The following is a 22871-nucleotide window of genomic DNA, read 5'->3' on the forward strand; positions in this document are numbered from 1 at the left end:
CCTCGATGTCCTTCTGGTAGTGAGGGGCCCAAAGCTGAACACAGTGCTCGAGATGCAGCCTCACCAGAACTGAGTACAGGGGGACGATCACTTCCTTGGTCCTGCTGGCTGCACCATTCCTGACACAGGCCAGGATGCCACTGGCCTTCTTGGCCACCTGGGCACACTGCTGGCTCGTGTTCAGGCAAGCATTGACCAACACATCCAGATCATTTTCCTTTGCACAGCTTTCCAGCCACTCTGCCCCAGGCCTGTAGTGCTGTGTGGGGTGGTTGTGACCAAAGTGCAGGCCCTAGCACTTAGCCATGTTGAACCTCATCTTGCTGGCCTCTGCTCATCGACCTATCCTGTCCCGGTCCCTCTGCAGGGCCTTCTTACCCTCCGGCAGATCAACACTTCCACCCAGCTTGGTGTCGTCTGCAAACTTACTGAGGATGCATGTGATTCCCTTCCATATGGAAAAATCCTGCATCAGAAAGTATGTTTATTTAAAATAACATCATTTGTTAGCTGTTACCCACTTTTTGCAAGATTTTAAAACTTCATTGAACTCCGCTACATGTAACCACCTCATGCTGCTGTTCTCTAAATTTGGAGATTATGGAAGATGTTTCAGGATAGCCTACACGAGCACTGTGGTAGCACAAAAGTATCATCATTACAAATTGTGAAAGAGCTTGTTTTAATCCAGAGGACAATAGTAATATCTTAGAAACCATAAGCATCTGGTAAGCATTCTGGTCCACAGAATACATCTAAAATATTACATTATCACTAGTGGGAACTGTGAAATGAGAGTCCACTGTAATTGTCCTCAGCAGTATTTTCTTCTGGTAAGTGTTGCAAATGTTGGTAAGTGGAGTGTATTTTTATTGCATTGTTTCATCTTCCAGGGGATTGGTATAACTCTGATGAGTCTCATGTCTGCAAAAAGAGTATTCCATTAGGGAATCTGAAGACAGTAGTATCCATTATTATGAACAGTAATATTTCATGGTTAGGTGGCTTTCTGTTTACTAATTGGCGATATGTGACAGTATTTTGTTTAGCCAAGTGATCTTGGGGGTAATCTTGTTGTTTACTTATTATTTAACAAGGAATTAGCATTCTAAACAGCTGTAAAATGTACTCAAAAGTATTTGACCTTGACCATATCACAGCTTTTAGTTTAATTTTATTTTTCATTCCCTGTAAAAGAGGTTTGATGAACCACAGAAACTGGCCATGAGTTTTGCACCTGCTGTAACTTACTATTTGGAATTTGTCTTTTGTCTGTTGTAAGATACTCAAGTGTATTTACACCAGTCTACGCAGTACATTCTGTTCCCTTAGCTGCTCCAGTATAAAGTGTCTGTTGCTTTTAAATCTGGTGACTTTCAGAACACTTTAACAGAATACATTTTCTTGAAAATAAAGAGAAAGTCAAGTGTCTTGTATTAACTTGATGTCACTGGAGAAGCTGCCTGAGGACCAAGTATCATCAGCTGTCCCCATTTGTGGAAATTACGGGAGATAACTCGTCCCTGGGACTTTGAGAGAGTTTCAACTTTTTGTTTACATTTATGGCACATATTTTTCACATGCAAAATAATAAATTGTGGAGTGACCTCTAGTCTTAGAGTAAACTTGTGAACTACCCACCTATACTAGTCTGACTGCACTCTGTTGAGCCCTGAGCATGCTGATGAGCCTTAATTGCCCACAGTGGCCCCACCCAACTCACACCCTGCCCATGAGACCAGGGGTGTACTTAGAGCTCAGGCCTGAGCATCCTTTCCTTCCCATTGAGCTATGTTGTGTCTTCAACCCTTATCTTTAGCCCTGTCTCCTGCTGCTCCTGCCTGGATCTGGCTTGTCTCTTGCCATGACCGTGGAGGGAGGGATCTGGGGGATCTGGCTCTGCTAGTTGCGTTCAGGTATGCTTGGGGTGAGGGCGTGGCTGGTGTTGGGGTGGCCCTTGGCTCCCCCTTGCACAGTGGGGCTGCCTAGTGCTATGACTTTACATCTTATGTTATAATAGGCTAGAGCAAAAGCATGAGACAGACCATAGGAGTGGAGTAACCAGAAGGATCTTGTGCTTCAGAGAGGTGTTTGCCCAGCTGGTGAGCACATGTGGTACTGGCCCTTCACTAGGACTTTGCACAGGTAGTGTGTAAGGTTTGAAGAGAATAAGATTGTAGTGGAGTTGTGCTTGTCTCTAATGTGGGTCTATAGCGTATGAGATTTTAAAAATGCAATCCTGAAGTGTGGTCCCTTGCCTTTTCTTTATGTTTCTCATGTTAATTTGGAGTAATGGGGAAGGAGGAAGGAAAGGGCAGCTTGAAAGCTCACCAGCCCAAGCCTTGACAATCTGAGTGGCCGAATGCTGATTAATGTGGCGTCTTGTTTGAAATATGAAGGCATAATGAGTTAGGCACAAATTAGTTAGAACCTCAGAATTTTTGAATGTAGGAGTTGGGAGGTCAAGATCTTAATCTGGAATGGGGCTTTACTGCCTATTTCTGTCTTTTTGGTCAAACTGAATCTCTGATCCTTGTTTAAAACTACTCCCAAAGAAAGCATTTTGCATTCTAGAAGTAGAGCCTTTACACACCACTTCCTTATGTAAAAAGGAAGTTAATGTTACCGAGACAACCCCACAATGCAATTTTGTGTGCAACTCTTACATCTTTGCTTACTGCCTAATGCACTTTTAATTTTCTAAAGACTGTTTATTGAGGCTGGTGATCTTTCTATGTTCAGCTGGGTACAGGCCTTTAGAGATATATTGTTGGCTTTTTTATGTTTTTACTATAAAGTTGTTTTTTATTCATGTATAGGCTTTATAGGTTTGGTTTTCTTTCATGTGAAATCTAAAGGCCTTTCATTCATATTTGCTCTTTGCTTTTGGTGTATGGAAAAAGCTTAAGACATACTTGGCTCTAATAGCTATACAGAATTAAATGCTGTTAATGAATTGAAATATTTGTAACTAACCCCATCCTGATGCATTTAACTTCCATTTAGTAATAGCTGTGGCTTGCAAAAAGAAAAAAAACCACAAACATGTATATATAAAAACTCATCATCCATATTTTGTCACTAAACTTTAAAAGAATATAATCGTCTATAGTTTACGTGCTTACTGAGTGACATTGGGTGTTAAGCAGGAGAGAAAGCTGAGGTTTGCTTCCAAAGAATTCCTGGGAATTGACTTTGAAACATGGCTTAAAGGGTAATTGCTTTTCCATCATAAAGTTTTTAAAGGAGAGTGATTTTCCAGGTGTTTGATAAACACTTGGTTAAATAACGTGTCTAAAGTCAAATGCTCAATGAAAGCCTATGTTCGGAAAATAACAATTGCAAAAAGAGGAAAAAAACCAGCCACTCCAATGGCATACCACCTCACTCAGAAAGAATGTAAGGGCTTGTAATCAAAGAGTTATAGGAGTTGAGCATTTACCCGTTGCTGACTGCATCCGGCAGTGAGCTGAGATGCAATAGCAACCACTTTAGGTTTTATGGCTGAGATATTCATGCAGTAATTTATTTTTTCTTTCTGCCTTTAATACGGTTCACAAAAAGCATTTAATATTGCAGTACGTAGCTTTCCCTAATCTGGAGATAAAAAGTTAAAACCAGATGCACCTTGGAAAAATAAAGCTGCATATTTTCAAATGCTTTCTCTATAATGTGCTACTGCCTTTACAGGGCATCTCAAAGGAGTAGTAGGGTTCCTATGTCGTGGTAGTTGTAAGTACTGGAGGAATGCTGTGATTTTCAATAGGAGAGGCCTTAAACTTGCATTTAAGCATTTTTTTTTGTTTTGTTTTCAAATAATGGTTTGGGCTTTCTTCTTCTATTTTAAAAATTACAGTGGAATTGACGTAGTATGGATTCATATCTTTGGATTTACAACCCTGTTTGCCTGTATTATTTAAAGCATTGAGGTGTTAACAATGAACAATTATTTTTTTTTTTTTTTGTTTTGTTTTCTTAACAAAAACATACACACACACACACAAAAAAAAAGATACTGTGGTTGCAGGGTAGAAGAATTTTTTTTTCCTCTAGTGCACCTTCCTAAACTTAATTTTCCTCCACAAAGGTATACTTGTTTAAAGCAGTAAAACTGAAGTCTGTGGGAGTCAGTGAAGGACAACACAAAGTCAACAGGGTGATCTTTTCTTGTGCTCAGTACTTGTACCTGCTGGGCTTTACCTCTTGGGAGGAGTGCTCTCTCAAATGCATCCAGTGAAGCATACTCATGCCAGCCCTTTGGGCTGCTTCCCTTCCACTTGAATTCCCCAAAGAGGGCTTCAGTGGGACTTGGATGCTCCTCTCAACTTCCTATCTGATACCTAACCCATAATGTGATTGCTCCAACGTGAGAGTATAGCGTCTACAAAGGTCTGAGCAGAAAGGGTTTTGTAGGATGCCTTTCAGTATTGTAAAATGTTCTCCAGAATTGGCAGGAGCTGGCGCTCTACTGTATAACTGTTTTTTCACCCAGGGAACTGGAAGTTAAATATAGAGATCTTATATATTTTATCCGTGTGATGGATGGAGATAAAAGGGACCGTTCCTTGTGTGCTGCTGCTTTTATTGTTATTATAACAGTAATAGGAAAAGGTTTAAAGGATTTCTATAAATCTAATGCAGAAATAGTTGTATTTTACTAGCGGTAGATCTCTCTCTGTACTATGCTTCTGTGAAGGCAGGATCCCACCTAAGTGTTTATAGGTAGTGTGCATGAACATTTGCCAGTCTTGATTTTAAAAAAAAAAAAAAAAGCTTTCACAAAATTTGTCTTAAACAAAACAGAATGAATATCAGATTTAGTTGATGCTACCATATTGGAGGCAGGGGAAGAGAGAAATGTCTCCCTGATGCACATCTTCTCCCAGACCTGGGGGAAGGTATTAGAAAGGCTCTTAATATCTGGGGAAAGCTGTGCAAGGTGAAACAGATCCTTCAGGACGAAGGAGAGCAGAGGATAAACGCAGCTAGACCTAAAAGCATGCAAGGCAATGATTTACTGCTGGAAAAATAGCTCCTAGAGGGGCAGCTCCTTCCCTCTTGTTCTGCTCTGATTCCAGTGCAATGCCACAACAAAGATACAATATGCCATAATCTGTGCACAGATTTTAGAGATACCCGATCCATTAAAAAAGATCAGTGCAAGCATTTACTAATAGGGACTGCTAGCATATGTGCAGCAAGTGTACAGAGATCTGCAGCTTTATCCAGCTCTGCTAAGTGCTAAGCTGTTTTGGGTTGGTGGCTGGAGAATACATTGGCTTTGGGGGGATTTTACTCTTGACATTTTGGCAATTTAAGGAGACAATTTTCAGTTTCATTACGTTCTAATAATAGATGGCTCTTATTTCATAATAAGTGGCTTTATAGTTAAGCACTAAAATTGGGATTTAAAAAATCCCACTTTATTTTCCACCAGACAGATGTTCTTCCTTTTCTTTGGTCTTGGCAGTGGAATACATCAGGAAAATAACTGTAATCCAGTTTCCGTGTAGTCTCCTTGTTTCAAACACTTCAGTGTTTCTTCTCCCAACTCTTACCTATACTAATAAGTATAAAGTGGCTTGAAGAAACTAATTAGTTTGTGGTCCTGGATTTGAAGAAATTTCATAGCATAGCTTTTGGTAGATATAAGCTATTTCAGTTTCCTGTTTTCTTCTGACAATGAAACTCCTAAACCCAAGCGGTGCCCTAACAACGTGTCTGGGACACGTGGTTCTTTTTCCTGTAGCCCTTATAAGAAACAAAATGCCATGGGAGTCTCTGCATTGGAGCTGCAACATATTCTGTGAGAGTGCTTGGGGCGATAAAAGATGGCACTGGGAAGCCAAGGATCTCTCCTGTGAGAACTCTGGGGTAGGGTGTGGAAACTGGCCCTTGTTCTTTTGAGATCGGTCTGTTTTTTATGGAATATCTGGATTGACTGGGCCAGAGAAGGAAAGACAATCTATCTAGCCTCTTAGGGCATCCACTGGGGAGAAAAGTCCTTTCCTCAAATGACTTTTTATTGATATCTTTTACTGTAATCAGATACAAAGAAAAGTCACTGCTTATATACAATTTCAATTTTTTTCTTCAGTATTTACCTCTGGGTTGTTTGGTTACTGTTTTTATGACTGATAATATGTTTAAGTTTTCTCTTCTCTTTCCTCTTAATAGCATTACAAGGGTTTAAGTTTCTTTATTAGATTTGTTTGTTTTAGAAGAAAAACTGCAATAGCAGGATTTGGCCCAAATGACTAGCTTTCCAAAGGTTCAGTAACTACCTGATCACACAGCCATTGTGTGTATTGGGAGGATATAAAATAATGAATGTCTTAAATCAGAGCATGAAGACATAGTAGAGCTGCGGGGTGGAGGGTAGGAGGTCTGGTGAGTGATTCCTGGATACATTCATAAGCTGTTCAAAACATTTTCTTGCCAAGAATTTTCTAATTTCTAGAATGAGCTCAGGACAAAGGACCTTTCTTCTTTTCCGGATGTTGTATCCATTGGGATTCACCTGATGCAATGCTCTGTCATTAACTCATCAAAGGGCTGGCTCCTCTGAGCCTCATCAGGAGAAAGCCAGGAGGCTAAAACACTGGAAGTCATCTCTGTGTTTGAAAAGAGAGCGGCAGTCCAATGGATTATGTGACATGGCAGATCTTGAAAGCATAGCACATAGAGGAAGGGGAGGAGTGTCATAAATACAAGGGTATTTGGCTGTTATTTTTAGAGTTGTTTGACTGACAGATAATCATGCAGCAGTGATGTGTGTGGGGAGAGCTAGTGAAATAGTGCTGGAGATGGTTATAGTCTGATGTAACTCCTGCATGATGACAATTCCCTGGCTCATAGTGAGGCCTTATCCCTGACATGCAATGTTCTACATGTCAGCTTTCTTTTGTTTTCCATGGCTTGTTTCTCTTTGCTTTCCACACCACACAACATGGAACAAATGAAAAGGATCCTTTTATGAGATGATGAATGTAATTTGTATTTTTACGTATTCCACTTTGGGTGTAGGAGAAATGTACTGTACAGTTGGGCCTGTGGTTGATGAAACGGGTACCCACAAATAGAAGGAAACAGAATTTAAAATGAAATCCCCATTCCTTTCCTCTGGAAGAATGTAACAGTCTCCCAGCATGGGACCTCTCTGTGGTGGGTGGGTCACTGGTGTAGAAACCAACTCTTTTTCTACCCCTGTTCTCCAGATCAAGGGTGACACACTTAGGAAAGGCAAAACAAGCCCAAAGGAAGATTTCAAAAAAGAAATGCATCTTTCTATGCAGATTCTGCTGATTTTTGCCTGTACTTCCATCAGGGTCTCCTCCCCTCTCCTTGTCTCTGGATAACAGTAAATAACTAAGACAGTTTTGTTCCAAGAACTTCCTTTTGCTGACTCAAGACCAAGCCTATATCCTTATTTTGATGTCTTGAGGAATACTTAGATCTTTTACCGGCATTCTGCAAAAGGTTGAATTTCATCCCCTGTGACTATACAGCTGCATTTAGGGAGAACTGCTGTTATTGCATTAAATCAGTCAGTTCACGCTCTCCAGAAAGCTCATCCCTTTTCAAGGGTTTAAATCCAAGAGGGAATTCCACTAATATTAAATAACATTACAGTATAGGAAGAATTAGAATATTTCTATCTATACCCTATTTAGGAATAACAAGCAGTAAATATGCCACACTATGCAAGTCCTAAATTAAGGAGCTGTAAGAAGAAAATACATAAAATATAACCCATAGTAGTGAAACAAAATTACTATTATAAAAGAATGATGACAGACTTGCTTTTAATTAAAATAACACCTGTTGGATTAAATTTCAAAGAAATGATCAAAGAAAATACTGTAGCACTAAACAAGCCTTATAGTAAGTGTTCAATAGATCAAAACCTTTAAAAGTATTTCAAAGTAGTATGAGATGTAAAAGGTGGAAAAAAAAATCAGGGATTATGTTGGGATTATGCTGAAACTTGACTAAAGGACCAGCACTCCTGAACAAATAACATTACATTAAGCTAATTAGACTTCAGAATATGAAATTGTTAAAGTTTGCTATCTCAGCTGTTTCTTTAAACTGGAAAAGGGATTAATCCATATTATAAAAATAGTTAGTGGTTCATAGGGCAGAAGCTATAAAATACTGCTGAAGGTTGGAAAAACAATAACAAAATCCACCAAAAAACTGAGTCTGAATTCCCATTCTTTGGAGCTCTTAGGCATGTGAAGAGCACATTTGCTGGACCTGGGTGCACAGCTTCGATCAGCGAGGCAACGTGTACCTAGGTGCTCTGGGATGTGCCCCACATCCTCAGTATTTTGTCTCCAGTTGAAGACCGAGTAGCTTAACTGAAGCTAAAAACATTATAGGCAACAGATTTATTTTTCATCTGAGGGCATTCTTCCCTGCTGCTATTGTCCTAGAGACAAGCATTTGTTTTTATTCCTTTAAAGTTCCTCTAAAGGCTGCTGCGCTGTAAGCTTTCTTCCTTAGTGAAGAGGTTTAGCCTTCAGTTCTGAAGGCTTTCAAGCCCCGTTTAAATCAATAAGAACTGTGAGCGCCAGAAATCTGTAAGGAGAGGAGCCCGGCACATTGCAACTTGCAGAGGATGTTATGGCTGACTGCTGGCTCCTCTTGCTGGTAGAAGATGCTGAGGCAGGCAGCCAGCTGCTCTCCCCAGGAGGGAGTTAGTCCCTGGATCTCAGTTTGGGAACTGCTGTCTTAAATAATTCTGTTCAAATACAGTGCCTTTTATGTTCTTTCCAATTCTCCGTCCCTCTCACAATTACCATTTCACATGGGAAGCATGTACCCTTTCTTCTTGTTCCTCTCCTTTTATTGAGATGGTTTTTTTCAGTACTATACTGTTGTAATACATATTCAAACACATACATGTGCATATGCTTTGTATGGCAGAGGGAGGTAACAAGAGGCATGCTTTACCCTGACCTTGTAAAGTTTGCACAGCAAATACAGAATAAGACTGCTGCATACAAATAAGCACAACTTGAGTCTACAGATTACATGTGGATCATGTGGATCAACTTTCGGTTGTTAAAATGTTTTATTTGTAGTATGCTTATTTAAAAAAATAAAATTGGGGGGTGATCAGTATACCTGCTCAACAAAATAATTTCTGACAAAAAGAATATGGCAACTGCCTTTTTCTTGAGTCATTTTCTGGCTGGCTGATGGAGGATTTTGATATATGGCTGTCACAGTTAAAGGGTGGATCTGAAGATCACAGCACTGCACTTCAGGCACTATACCTCCAGCAAACAGGCGGTAGAGAGCCATCAGCTATAATCTGTGAGTAAACAAAGACAAATGAAGTTTGGTATTGACTTTTGAAGATGGGATGTAATCATGTTACAGAACTGTAAGAAAGCCATGAAATGTCATATGCTTCTGTCTGCACAGTGAAGAGCAAAGTCTAGTTAATCTGGCGTGGTAACGCTATTTCTTCCTGCGTTACTGAAACCTGCAATTTTGATTGGGCAGGAAAAACAATGTTGGGAATATAGGAATAAACTGTTTGCATGTGTTTCGCTTTTGTGAAATACATTGGGCTATTTTTGCAAGCTGACTTCTGTTTACTATGTAGCTCTTCAGAAGACAGAGAGAACGCAACTGTTTGGGAAAGAGGCACAGCATTAGCTTCTAGAATGGAAAGGATTATGTCGTCTTGCCTGAATGCAGACAAAAAGTGAAGAGATCACACAATATTTGTTTTACCACTGGATAGCTTATTTGCATGTGTTTTGTGGGAGATCTCCTCGACTGACAACATACAGCATCCAAAGGAATTGCAGAGCAATAATGTAGTGCTCAGCGCTTTGAGGTCAGGAAGGTGAAAGCATGCTGAAAACTTTGCCAGGAGGCTTGAGCATTTTTGTGGTTTCATCTGTTTACCTTAGCAATGATAGAAGATTTAGGCAATTACCCGGCAACCTCAAACAGTCTCATTTGGAAATACTACATCTGCTTTACAGTATCATCAGTGTGAGCTCAATATTTTGAGCATCTTCATTCAAGTGTTGTTTTAATGAGGTCTCGTGTAATTAGGGGTTAAAGAATGGTGGCTGAAGTGATCCATTTAGAAAAGATTAGTTGGAGGTTGTGAAGAGGAAGCTCATGCTTTCATTAGAGCTCAGTCTGGGGCTGAATAGATTCTGTGGCTGTTGATTCACAGCAGCTCTGAAGGGCATGCCTCTTTGAAGAGTTGCTGTATGTTTTCAAGGAAATTGGTAAGCAAGGCTTGCTCGTTTTTGGCTGCACACTGGCATTGTAGCAGTATAGCACAAATCCTTGACTCTCTTATGCTCAAGATACGTAATTATTTTGTGCTTCAAAGAAAACCACAGTTTTCAGTCTCTCGGTTCTCCAGTGTGAAGCAAAGGTGTTCATAACACCTCTTTTCTCATTGCCAACTATTTCACTTTACAGCACTTTCTAGTTCTGTTAAACCTACCTTTTGTTCCTTTTCTATTTATTTTTGTCTCCTCTCCCCTTTAATCTCTCTTTATTACTTCCTGAGTTTTTCCCCACTTTGAGATCTGTTTTCTAGGTTTCTCTTGCCAGTGCAGCATGGGGTAGTTATTCAGCTGTTTTCTAGAAGAGCAACTGCTTCTATTTATCTCTGCCTTCCCTTGTTTGTCTGCAGGAGGCAAACAGAAAAGGGGAAACCAATTAAGAAGTAGTGTCATCTCAGAGAGAAACTTTAGGCTCACAATAGACAATATAGCTGCATTATAATGAGCAGAGGCTAAGTTACAGACCAAAAAACTGTGGGTCGTGAAGTGCACAACAATAATTTTTATATACAGGTTTCACAAAATAGCTGCTCAGAAATATCACTGAAGCAGGCTTTGTCCTTAGATTTCCACTGTTTTCATCTCTTGTCTCAGCTAGCGATAAGTCTTTTTCAATATTTCATCCCTCCTGGCTCTGGTTTTGAATGAGGTGTATGAAAAATAGAAAAAATGTCCACAGTGTTGGATCTTTCCAACACTGAGGTTTGGGCCTAAGAACACAGAGGTGCAGTGAAAAAAGCAGCTCTCCTCCCTCGCTGGAGCTACTTTGCTCACTCTTCCACGTAGCTGCCTTAAAACATTAATGCAGTCTTTTCAGTCTTTAAGTTAAATGCTCTGAGCCAAAGGGGAATGGACTAGCTTCTGTGGATATGAACATATTAATCCTCTCAGAAACCAAGGGAGAGTATTAACTCCTTTAAGTGTGGGTAATAGCTATCTACGAGGCTAGTGTCTGCCCTATCAGTGAGCATGGCCCAGGAGATCTGCAGTCTGAATTGGCTGGTGCTGAGGGCTTAGTGTTCAGACCAAGTCACTCAACCTGGCTTCAGCCTAGCCTGGTTCATGGGGTGCAGGTGGGACCCAAAGCCTGTTAGCTGTGCCCCTGGGATGCTTTTCTGGCTTACTGCTTGCAGCCTGTGTGTTGGGATTGCTCCACAGCTTGCTCCTGATGCACGGTAAAACATTACTGTAGTTGCATGTCAAGTGTTCCCATTCTGAATTCACCTTTTTCTCTGAAGTTGCAAACTCTATCACGTGTTATAACAGACTAAATTGTGCTCAGAAACTTTTAATATGTTAACTAGAGCTGCTGATCACTTACTGATCAATTGCAGCAAATGGTGAAGCTGTGGTAAAACAGTACTAAGGTCAAACACTCTGGGCTGAATTTTTTACTGTTGTGACTGTAAGGTGCTGTGGGACAGTGCTGACTGCTTGTGAGGTGTAGTATGACTTACAGCAGGAACATCTACAGTGGGGACTGGTACAGCCTACGCTTAGCAATAAATTACTGCTGATGCTATAAATTCCACACAGCACACAGGACAGTTTGGGTTGGAAGGAACCTTAAAGGCCATCCAGTTCCAACTCCCTGTCATGGGCAGGGACAGGTTCCACTAGGCCGTGCTGCCCAAAGCTTTGTGCAGCCTGGCCTTGAACACCTCCAGGGATGGGACATCCACAGCCTCTCCGGGTAACTTGTTCAACTGCCTCACCACCTTCAGAGTCACGAATTTCTTCCTAATATCTAAACTAAATCTACCCTCCTTTAGTTTAAAGACATTACTCCTTGACCTATCACTACACCCCCTGACAGAGACCCCCCAGCTTTCCTGTAGGCCCCTAGGTACTGGAAAACCACTGTAAGGTCTCCCCGGAGCCTTCCCCTTCTCCAGGCTGAGTAACCCCAGCTCCCTCAGCCTGTCCTCACAGGAGAGGTGCTCCAGTCCCTTGATCAGCCCCGTGGCCCTCCCCTGGCCTCGCTCCAACAGCTCCACGTCCCCCGCGCTGGGGCCCCCACTGAACGCAGCACCCTCCAGGTGGGACCTCGCGAGTAGCGGGGGCCCGGCTCCTTTTCGGAGGGGCTGCTCCCCCTGTTCTCCGTTTCTTATTGAAGGGGATCAGCGGGGCCGCCTCGCCCCTCTCGCAGCCCCCGGGGCCGCGTAGGGCCCTGAGGAGGCGGCGGCTCCGCGCCGGCCGCCCGCGGGGGGGCGGCGGCCGATGCTCGGCGGCCGATGCTGGGCGGGCTGTGCGCTCACTAGTGGGAGCTGGAGAGGGCGAGAGGAGGGGAACGGCAGCAAAAAAATAAATAAATCCCAAACCCAAGTGGAGCGGCTGAGGCGGGCGGCGGCCGCGGGGAGCCCCGGTAAGGCGGGCGGGGAGGGGGAGGCTGCTGCGGGGTGAGGAGGGGGCTGCCCGGTCACACACGGGGGGCTTGCTTGGTCGGGTCGTGCCCTGCCATGAGCTCCCGGAGCCGGTCCGGTTTGCTTCATGGCAGGGGGTGATGGAGAAGGGGGTGAAACGGTGAGGATGGGTCCTCAGAAGGCGCTGAGCGTGCTCCCGTTTGCAGCTCGGATGCTTCCCAAGGGCCGGTGTCTTTACAGCCCTCGTTGGTTTTCTTTTTTTCTCCCTTTTCACGAACTCGTCTGATCGCCCTCTTCACCCCCCGTGCAAACTTTCAGCATCTGCAGCGTGCTGTGGCAAGGATTTGGGGGCTTTAACTTTGCCCTGTGTCAAAACTCACACCTCGGTTTGATAGCACCCATGTCTTGCATAGGAATAGGTAGCAAGGAGTTGGTCCCTGTTCCCCTCCGTGCCACTCACGGTTTCACAAGCTTACAGCACGTCCTCTACTTTTCAGCCCAGAAAGCTCTCTTTAGCTTCATTTTAAGCTGATCTTAAGGGAAATTGGTGCAACCATCGTTAATTTTGAGAACGGATTGCTCTGAACCACAGAGGTGACAAAGTTAGGATGCTGGAGGCTGTGGCTCAGGGACTGACTCGTGGAGGCAGCGTGCGGTGACTTGACAGCGGTGGCCGTGAGACTGCTACAGAGGACGGGCTCGCCTCTGTCAGCAGCGGCACCGCTCGCTCCTGTTTGCTTTTCCTGCCAGGGGTGCATTTCTTTCAAAGTTTTCTCTCAAAGCAACCAAAAAACCCGAAGTGGCATTCTGCCATTAGAGCGGCATGATGAATTCATAATATACTTGAGAGTTTTCTGGTTCGCGTGTTGAAATTCTGTTTTGTTATGAAACACTTGCCCAGTTATTTCGAAATAAGGAACCCATCACAGCAAATGCAACCTAGGGGCCTTGGGTGCCTTCCCGCAGCCTGCTACCCTGCTTGGCTTCAGCTGAGCTGCTTGTGAGTGACACTTGCACAACTGGGGGGAAAACTCAGTCCTCTGGGATAGTTGTTTCAGTATTTATCTCTATGTATTTGTCTGTGTGCATTGCCGAAATAACACGGGTCAACATAGTGAATGCTCTGGCTTCAACTTGGCACTTAAGTACGTGCTGAATTTTAAGGGTATGAGTGAGTGGGTCTGCTTTAATTGGTGTGCTCGTGTAATTAAAGTGATGCGTGTGCTGGATGCTTTGCTGTGCTGAGGCCAGAGTGCTCCTTGCTTTGCAGCACCAAGCCCTCAGGTCTTGAAACTCCCTTTTAAAGAGGTTTGGTTGGTAATAATGTAAACTGACAGATTCACAAAGGCTGTTCCCAGAGTCTCGTCTTTCCTGCCTGTTTCTGTCATTCTTCTGTGTGTATTGTTTCTTAGAAAACAAGAGGTTCAATACGTAAGACATAATATCTGTTGCCAGGTGCAAGGAAACAATGAGAGGAAGTCTGATGCTCAGGTGGGAAATGATGTGTTACTACTCCTGAGAAATAAGATTAATGTGCTTTTTTTTTTTTTTTTTTTTTACATGAATGTTTATGTGCTGCTCTATTTCTTAACCACTGACTGCTTGCCATTGACTACAAAGCAGCTACCTAGAGTGTAAATCCTGTGGAGAAGGGACTGCTTTGCATTGTCTGACATACAGAGTGCCTGACGGAGTGAGCTTTGGGGTGAGGGGTGGGACTGTGTGTGTGTGTGTGTGTCTGTCCCAAAGAGATGAAGTCATCTATAGCCTTTTGGTAGAGCATGGAATAAAACAGAAAAGCCTCCCTAAAACTTGTGCCAGCTGTTTTCTTCTGACTGTAGGGTAGTTGCAGGGGTTGCATATAGGCCAGTGTGGTTCTCTTGGTTGCCATTGCTTTGCTGAAGAAAATGAACAGGCTTTGTAGATACATCAGTATTTGACTCATTCATGCCAGAGTAATACATATCACTATATTGGAAATATTTAACAAAACTAGATTGATTAGCAGTACTTTGTAGAGTCAACTAGAATATATTATTTTTTTTTTTTTCTGTGTGCATCACTGAAATACCAGGATAGATGAAGCCCTGAGCAACCTGATCTAGTGGGTGGTGTCCTTGCCTATGGTAAGGGGGTTGGAACTAGATGATCTTTGAGGTCCCATCCAACCCAAGCCATTCTATGGTATTTTACATATTATCATTTGGATTTTCTTTATGTTTAAGAGATGAGCTACTATATTTATACTGTTTGAATGAGCTGGGGATTTGGCTGCTGATAAGCAAAATTAGGAGGAAGATGATTAGAAAACATTTTTTGTTCTGAAGTTTTCATGTACCAAACCATTTTCCGCATCAGTGCGTGTTTCAGACTGGATTTGCTTCTGATAAGTGGATAACTGCTTTATTCTTTCTGCTTTGTGTCTGGTGGAGGTAGCAAAAATGTAACAAGGGTTATCCGATAAGGTTTCCAAAAAGTCAACAAATCGTGACATTTTGATGATATCTGAAAATTAGATCATGCTTTTTATCAGCAAGCTTGTTCTTTTGAGTGTATGAAAGGAAGAAAGATCTCTCTATGGTTTTTGTAAGGGATGGACTTTTTTTTTTTTTTTTTTTTTCAATAAGGAAGTGATTTTGAGGTAACTAAAATACTTCATAAAGTAGTGTTAGATTGCATTATACCAGGCTTGTCATGCATTACATTACTGAGTTTACCTTTCTCTGCTTAAAATGTCAACACCTCATCAAGCTATAAAGAAATTCCTGAGTGATCAATTATTCTTTATGATCGGTTTGAGCATCATTGTGTGTGTACAAGCAGGCGTGTGCTTCCATCAGCAGCGTGCACACAGAGGTGCAGGGCTGTGTCTCTGGCACCCAGGCAGTATGTTATAGTCGTTCTCATCCACGGCGTGTGCTGCAGGGTTTTAATAGGAAGCAAAACCCAAGGAAGCCTACTTTCTTATGTGTTGCATCTCCAGTCTGGGTTCCCTGGTAGTTGAGTGGTGAGTTCCTGTTCCAGCCTTTCTTACCACAGGGCTGTATTTTCAGTCCAGCTGCCTGCTTTTCTGCCACTTGGCAGAGTGACTATTTCTAAGGCCACTAATCTTTTATCAGGTTTGGTTATAATTGGCCAGTAGGTTCAAAACTTGTTAGCAAGGGGCCGTCAGACTGCTTTATCCACAGATAAAAGTGTCTGAATGTTTCCTTGTGAAAGCAGGTGGAAAGGGTTGTTTTCTTCATCTAGTGGTGAAATGGCCAGCAGGGAGGGTGTTTTCAGCAGAGACTTTAATTACCATTTTCAGCCCTATATGGTTGATACATAGTCATCTGTGGTGGCTTACAGGACCACAAGTATGGGTCCATGGAGCGCGCAAAGTTTGAGGAGATGGGCACAAACCGCAGAGTGTAATAATGAGTAAAGACTGGAGTAGCGATGTGGGTGCAGGGAAGAATGCCCTGAAGGTAGGTTCTCTGTTTAAATCTTCCAGAAGGATGTTTTTCAAGCAGTACATGAACTGTAAGTATGCAGGGACTTGCATGCGTGCTGATCTTCAGAGGTTTTTTCCCCCGGAAATTGATTTTATTACATGTTGAAAATTAATCCAGTGCTGATGTCAAAATAAGTTATTAGGAACCTCTAAGTTTTTATGTCATTAAGCCAAAGACTGTAGTTCCGCTAACTGGTATGCATAAAGGCATGAAATTAAAATGTATGTGCTTTAAATACACCTCTTTTTGTAACAAATGTAAAAGCTCCTGTCTGAAACAAAAGCAAGCAAAATTTGGTTGGTATTCAGAAAGATTTTATAGGTAAAGCCCAATATCCAAAATGGGTTGTATGTATTTATAAAGCAGCCACTTAAAAGTTTTCAGAAGGTTACGCTATCCAAGATTTATTCCCTGAAGCTACATATGTATTTGCTCATGCATAACTTGACTGAGGAATACTTAACCTGAACAAAATTCTGCACTTGCAGGTTTGTAGAATCAAGACCTTAATTAGCTCTAAGTTAATTTCCCTCCCCCCCCTTAATTAAAAACAGAGGTCAACTAAGGATCAGATGAGACCTTACAACTATCTTCTTACCAGTAATAACTATTCTGATATGTATTTCAATTTCAGTAAAATCTCAGACCTTTTGTCCAATTCTCTCTTACTTCATTCTTACCAATTTTGGCCAAGGAAGTAGCTGTATTTAAAAGCAAACAGTAGAAGTGACTGTTGAATCATGCACTGTTTATTTTTTTTGGGGGGGGTGGGGGGGGGAGGGAAAATACTGCAGGCAAAATAATAAACTAATTCCTATTGGACTGATAGTTTCTTGTCTAGCTTATGTATGCAAATACATCTTGATCTGTAAATTGAGTCAAATATAATGTTCATCTTCATGCGTCTGCCAATTTCTCTTTGCCATCAGAAGTGATGATGAATTGACATATACAAATATGCACATAAAATGCAGTTCAGAGGACATAGGAGGATATACATGCAGGCTAAATCACTGCTAGTCAGATTTGATTCAGAGGCTGCTGATTGTAGGCACTGTACGTACGTGAGAAGATTTGGACAAGGCAAACAAATTCTTGCTTCTGTGCCAACTGTATTGCAAAGTCAGGACAGTGTAATGGAGATAAGGCTAATTAGCTATTTGCATTTGCTACTGAAGTTGGATGAACTTTTTTTTCCCTCCTAACAGGGAATTTCTCTTCAGGCATAACTCTCCGGTAGAGTTTGTTAAAATGAATGTAGCAAGACTTGTAGCCTGCAGAAATGCAAATAATTGCATACAAGCATCATAGACTTCTTTTATTCATAGGCAAGTCTTGTAGGGTCTTGTCTTCCCGGAGAATTGAAGCAGAGAAACCCTTCAAGCTGAGCCAGGTCCTGGTGCTTCGAGGAGATGACACGGGGCTGGTCCCTAATGGCCCTGCAACTCAGCTTGTCAACTAGGATGCAGGCACAAATACCCCTCAAACAGCTTGGAGTTGCTGGGTCAGGAATGAGGTCAACCTCAAGCTGCTGATGTTGACAGACAGAGTGAAACTTCAGTTACTCGAAAGGCTGCTTTATGCATTCCTCTTTAAAAATATTAAAGATATTGTCTTTTTCCTTTATTCACAAATATTCCTAGTCAGGCATTCAGGGCTGCTGTATCTGACACCTTGAAGGTGTTGTGAACACGAAGCTTTGAGGCTGTGCTGTGTTTAGGGTTTAAAAGATAAGTATAATTTCTGTTTGGGAGATGGTAAGAAGTGTGATTTAGGATTGCTAATGTTTTTTTTTTTTTTTGTGTGTGTGTGTTCAAACTGCAGTCTGCCTAGCTCTGTGGTTTTCACAGGATACCCATCACTGTCACATGAAGTGAGCTTCTTATGACAGGAAACATTCCTCCCACGATATTAAACTCCTTGTTAAAGTTTACTTTGGCACAGATACAATTACATGACTATAGCTAAAGAGCAAAACCATTTTCCTCTAGAATTTTGGCATTAATTGGAAATGGATGGTAAATTCTGTGGATTTATTTAGGGTTAACTCTATTTAAATAGGGCGTGTAAGCTATGCTTGCCAGCAGTGTATGAGCAGCAATGGCATCACATAGATGCATATTTGTGTTTTATGGAAGGAATAGGATTTTTTTTTTTCCTGACAGCTGTTGCAGCAGCAGGCAGATCAATATTTCTGTGTTTGCAGAGGTGGATGAGAACACTTAGCTTGAAGATAATTTTTTTTTTATATCTTCATATCACCACAGTTTAGTCTTGACTACAAACAAGCCAGGGGTATGTACCCACCACCACTTACAGTGGGGTTTACATTGCGCTGCAGGGCTGTTCAGTGTGATAGGGGCACTGCTGAGGGAGGACCTGCAGGGACCAATAGTGTACTTCAATTAAAAATGAAAGAACATAAAGAGAACTTTAAACATTTCTGCTCCAAAATCTATTGGCAGGGTGTTGTCAAGCTTTTCCACAGCTACATTATGGAATTTTTCTGGACTTTCATTTTGAGTGAAGTTTGCTTTCCTGACAAGAACTGACATGTGATCTGCATGACATGCAAGCTATGGTTTGAATGAGTGTAGTTTCCTTATAACTTGCCTTTTTTAAAGGTTTTGTGGAAGTCATTGGTTATTTGAGAATCAGGGCTTTCTTTTGAAAAACAGAAGCAAAGTGAAATGAAGAATTTCTAATCTTCTTGCTTTTAAAGTTTATTATTATTTTTTGAGGCGTTGCTCATAGGTGTTTGACTTGTATGTTTAATGCCATTGGATTTACTTAATTTGTGTGTAAATGTTTTGCTAGTCTTCTGCAAAAGAATAAATTTCATATTTCATGCAGGACTGAATTTTTCTAATTCACCTTGCCAGTTGAGGCAACATGACTTGGAATGGTGTGAAGAAACGAGAGCCTGTCAAAAGGGTTTGATCTATTTTTATACTGCCCTTCTGCTCTCAAATGCTGTACATATATTTGAAATTATTAATCCCAATGTCATTTCTTTCCTTAGTAGCATTTCAGCTGCTTCTGTGAACCATTCTTGGCAGTTCTTCTCTTACATCAAATTTAATAAAAACGTAAACTGCATGATTATCTTTTTAAATTGAGATATTCTAATGGGTGTAATCATGGATGCTAAATCTCTTCAGAAGTTGGTGAGACCTTTGCCTGCAGGAGTTGTCTTACATGTATTGAAATACTCTTGAATTTTTTTTTTTTTTGTGCTAGTCATACTGAGATACTGGTTTTGGCTCAAAGGTGTAAAAAGTAAACTACAAAGAGTCCAAATGATTAAATGCAGTGCTCTGAAGGAAATTAGTGATTTGATGGCTGAGTTAAACTTTTAGAACTGCTTTTCCATAAAGCTGAGGACCTAAATGAGCAACTGCTTTGGGAACTTTTGGAGCCTATGCTATGCCTAGGTCTTTTTTTTTTTTTCCCCCTGGAAGATGGGGTCTAAAACTCAGCAGATGGTGGGAATGTGCTTGGTCTGTATCAGTGTGAAAACACCTTCCATGATCTTCTATCATCCCCAGCTGTGATGTGAGATAAATCTGTTGAACCAGATGATCGGACGTGTTTTTTTCCAGCCTAAATGACTCTGATTCTGTTACCCCAGATACTGTTTGCAGGCAGAGTAAGGCAATTGGGTGAAGTCTGAGTTGGCCCAGTTGGTTAATGCAGAGGTGAATGGTTGAAAATAACCTTCCTCAAATTCACTCTTCTTCTCAGTGACTCCAAATTAAACAATACTTTCAAACGATGCTTGGCAGATGTCAAGGGGTAGAGAAGGAGGGCATCAGATTTTTTTTTTCTGCAACTAATATCTGAAGAAAATGTCTTACATTGAAAACAGAGGAAGAAAGCCCCCAGGAAGATGCTGTGTTTGGGTCATCTCCCCAGCAATACCAACACAGGTCCTCTAAAATTGCTACATTTGGCTTTGGTGTTATGAATAGACTAACTGGTAATTACAGTTTGGCATCCAGGGTTTAAGGTGATGGGTAGGTAACACTGGTGGTAGATGCTGAGATCCTGTTGGACTCGCATTAAGCAAGGTAGGTTCAGTGCACTGAAACAAATCCTGCCAGTTGTCTGATCGTTCAACCTTGCTTCTGTGAGAGGCAATAGCAGAGGACAGTGCTGTCAGCCCAAGTCTGGAGCAAGAAAGCAAACAGAAGAATTTGCAGAGGAAGGTCAGGACTGTTACAGCTTCTCCCCCCATTGGTTGAGTGCATAAGTTTGTTACTTGAGGCAGCAGCTGTATATGTGTGCTATTAACGCTTACAGATCATGGCAAACATTTGAAAGGGTTCTGATAAAATCCTTGAAGTAAGTTCACAGTGTTTCTTCTCATCCCTGCCTCTGGTGTCGACCCTTTCCTTTTGTCTGCACATTATAGAAGTCATAGCTATAATGTAGCCTTCATGTAATGAACAAGATGATTTTTTATATAGGTTGATTCTCTTCTTAAATGATTATAGGCTTTAGTAAAATCATGCTTAAGTTGACGTACTTGTCTAGCAGAAAAAAATCTGCCCCTTAAATATTGTTGCTGTCCTTGGGAGCAGTTGCAAACCCAGACAGCCCTTCAAGGGTGACCACCGGCAGATCACCGCTGGTTTGGCAGCTAGATTTCAAAGCAGGAACATGCATCTCTGGTGCTATCAAGCTTTGAGCTGTCTGACTTCTTGGCACCTTTAAAAATGAAATATTACCTCTTATTTTGCTTGTTTAATGCAAGGTTCAATTCAGATTTGTAAGCCCTTTGAACTGTCTCAGGTGATCTGTCTTTTCAGAGAAAAACGTGCTAATTTACAGGTGATTTTTCTCATTCTAACAGATGTTGATCCAGTTACCCTCTTGCATCTAGAGAGAACATGTAAGAGGACTAACCAACATAATTAGTGGCTTTTCTTTGTGGTGTTTTCTTTTTGATGACTGGAAATCATTGCAGAGCAGTTACAGCACCTTTGAACTACATCTTGAACCCTGTAAGCCATATCATCAAATAAGTGGAGGTAGAGAGAAGAAAGAAACAATGCACAGATATCAAAAGTTGTGGGAAACTCTGCATAGAACAACCTTTTCTAAATCCCATCTTTCTCTAAAGTATGTAAGGAAAAGCAAATGACCCATGGGCTGTGTTCTTGAAAGTGCCTGTATGTAAAAGAGGGCTATGAGGGTGATTTTTATCCCATGTGAGGCAATTCCAAGGACATCACATATATCTCTGTGCTAATCTTTGCTGAAGGAGGAAGGATACCATATGATGGTGACACTGATACTTTGCATTTTGGGGTGGGATGGGTACATGCAGTTCTGGACCGCACCACAAGGGATGCATGTGTGAAGTCATTAATCTCAGGGCTTTATTGTGTTTTTTTTCCTCCTACAGCTTTTCAGCCCACACACAGCTTTAGGCTACAGACACTGCCTTTTCCAGCAGATAGCCTATTGCACAGGAAGATGAGTATGAAGTAGGAGACTTTCTGAGTGAACGGATACAGTAAACCTTTCTGTGCATATTCTTAAATGCTATGAGCTTGTTTCAGAGGACCAGAGTCTGCAGCTATAAACCTAGGATGTCTTTGTCCCTCCTTTTATTTTCTTAATTGCCCTCAAATATGGTAGAAATACAGCTGTATGCTTACATACAGATGTATGTAAAGGCCTATGCAGGCCAAGATTTAGATTTGTAGTGAGATAAACAGCTGGTTTTGTAGTTAAAAACTGGTACTAATGACCTTTAAAAGACTGCTCCTTCTCTACTTCTCTGACTTGTGTAATGCCAGGAAATGCACCACAGTTGACAGGTTAAAGTCAAAGGCTTCTATTGTTATAAATGTGTGTAATTTGGGGGATGCAAGCATTTTCATTTTTTAAGATCAGTTGTATCCTATATTATAGGCTGTTGCATGCACTTCTAAAATAGTTGTCCACATTTGAATCCATTCATTTCTTTATGATGTTTCTTCCATATGGCTCTGAAAGGGAAAATATTTTGAAAGGAAATGCTTTTTAAAATGCTTTTTAAGATGCTTGTATATCTGGGTTAAATATTTATGTGGCATTTATTACTTTAATGCACCAAGGATGAAATTAAGTTATCTGCTGGAAAAAAAAAAGGAAAAAGAAGATCAAAAAATAAGTTTTGAGAAGTACCCTTTGAAAATAATTTCATTTAAGTATAATTAAAATATGTGGTAAAATGTGTTGTAAATGATAACTCCTTAATTCAGTAATGAAAAATAAAATAAATGGAATGTCTCTTTAATGAAAGAAATAATGAATTGATGGAGGTAGTTCTGCTGTTTTGGTAAAATGTTATTTCCATTTATGTGACTTTACCACTCTTCTTCCTGCACTGCTTCAGATCTCTTCCAGCCACTAATGTCTGTCCCCCACAGCTCCCTCTCTCTCCACAATATTCCTCCTTGAACAAAAGCCGCCAACTGTTGTGCTTATTGTCAGTAAGCCAGTGTCAAAATTTTCAGCTGCTGTTATTGTTTAGATGAAGTTCCTTTGTGTAGCCTGAGAACTCTTGTTGAGCATTAGCTTAGTGGCAGCAATCATGGTCTGTAATGATAATACTCTCCAATCAGATGATAAATGTTTGCTTATAACAGCTGTTTTACATATTCATTAATCAAGAAATGTTCTTGACACAGTGA

The 22871-nt window shown here is 41.2% G+C and overlaps 1 protein-coding gene across 3 annotated transcripts in view; it reads left to right on the top strand.

Annotated features, from left to right (window-relative positions):
- Positions 1-1778: 1778 nt before the first annotated feature.
- The window catches only part of BMPR1B (bone morphogenetic protein receptor type 1B), a 259932-nt gene continuing 238839 nt past the window's right edge, over positions 1779-22871 (top strand). Inside the window, exon 1 of one of the 3 annotated variants that reach the window (XM_068681764.1) lies at positions 1779-1916. The gene's annotated coding sequence lies outside the window, so the exon portion shown is untranslated. Of the gene's footprint in view, positions 1917-2035; positions 2146-12553; positions 12694-22871 lie in introns of those variants that run through there. The other 2 variants (XM_068681766.1, XM_068681765.1) reach the window with 2 other exon arrangements.

The sequence above is a fragment of the Anas acuta genome, chromosome 4, assembly GCF_963932015.1.
Source record: "Anas acuta chromosome 4, bAnaAcu1.1, whole genome shotgun sequence".
Taxonomy (NCBI): Eukaryota; Metazoa; Chordata; class Aves; order Anseriformes; family Anatidae; genus Anas; species Anas acuta.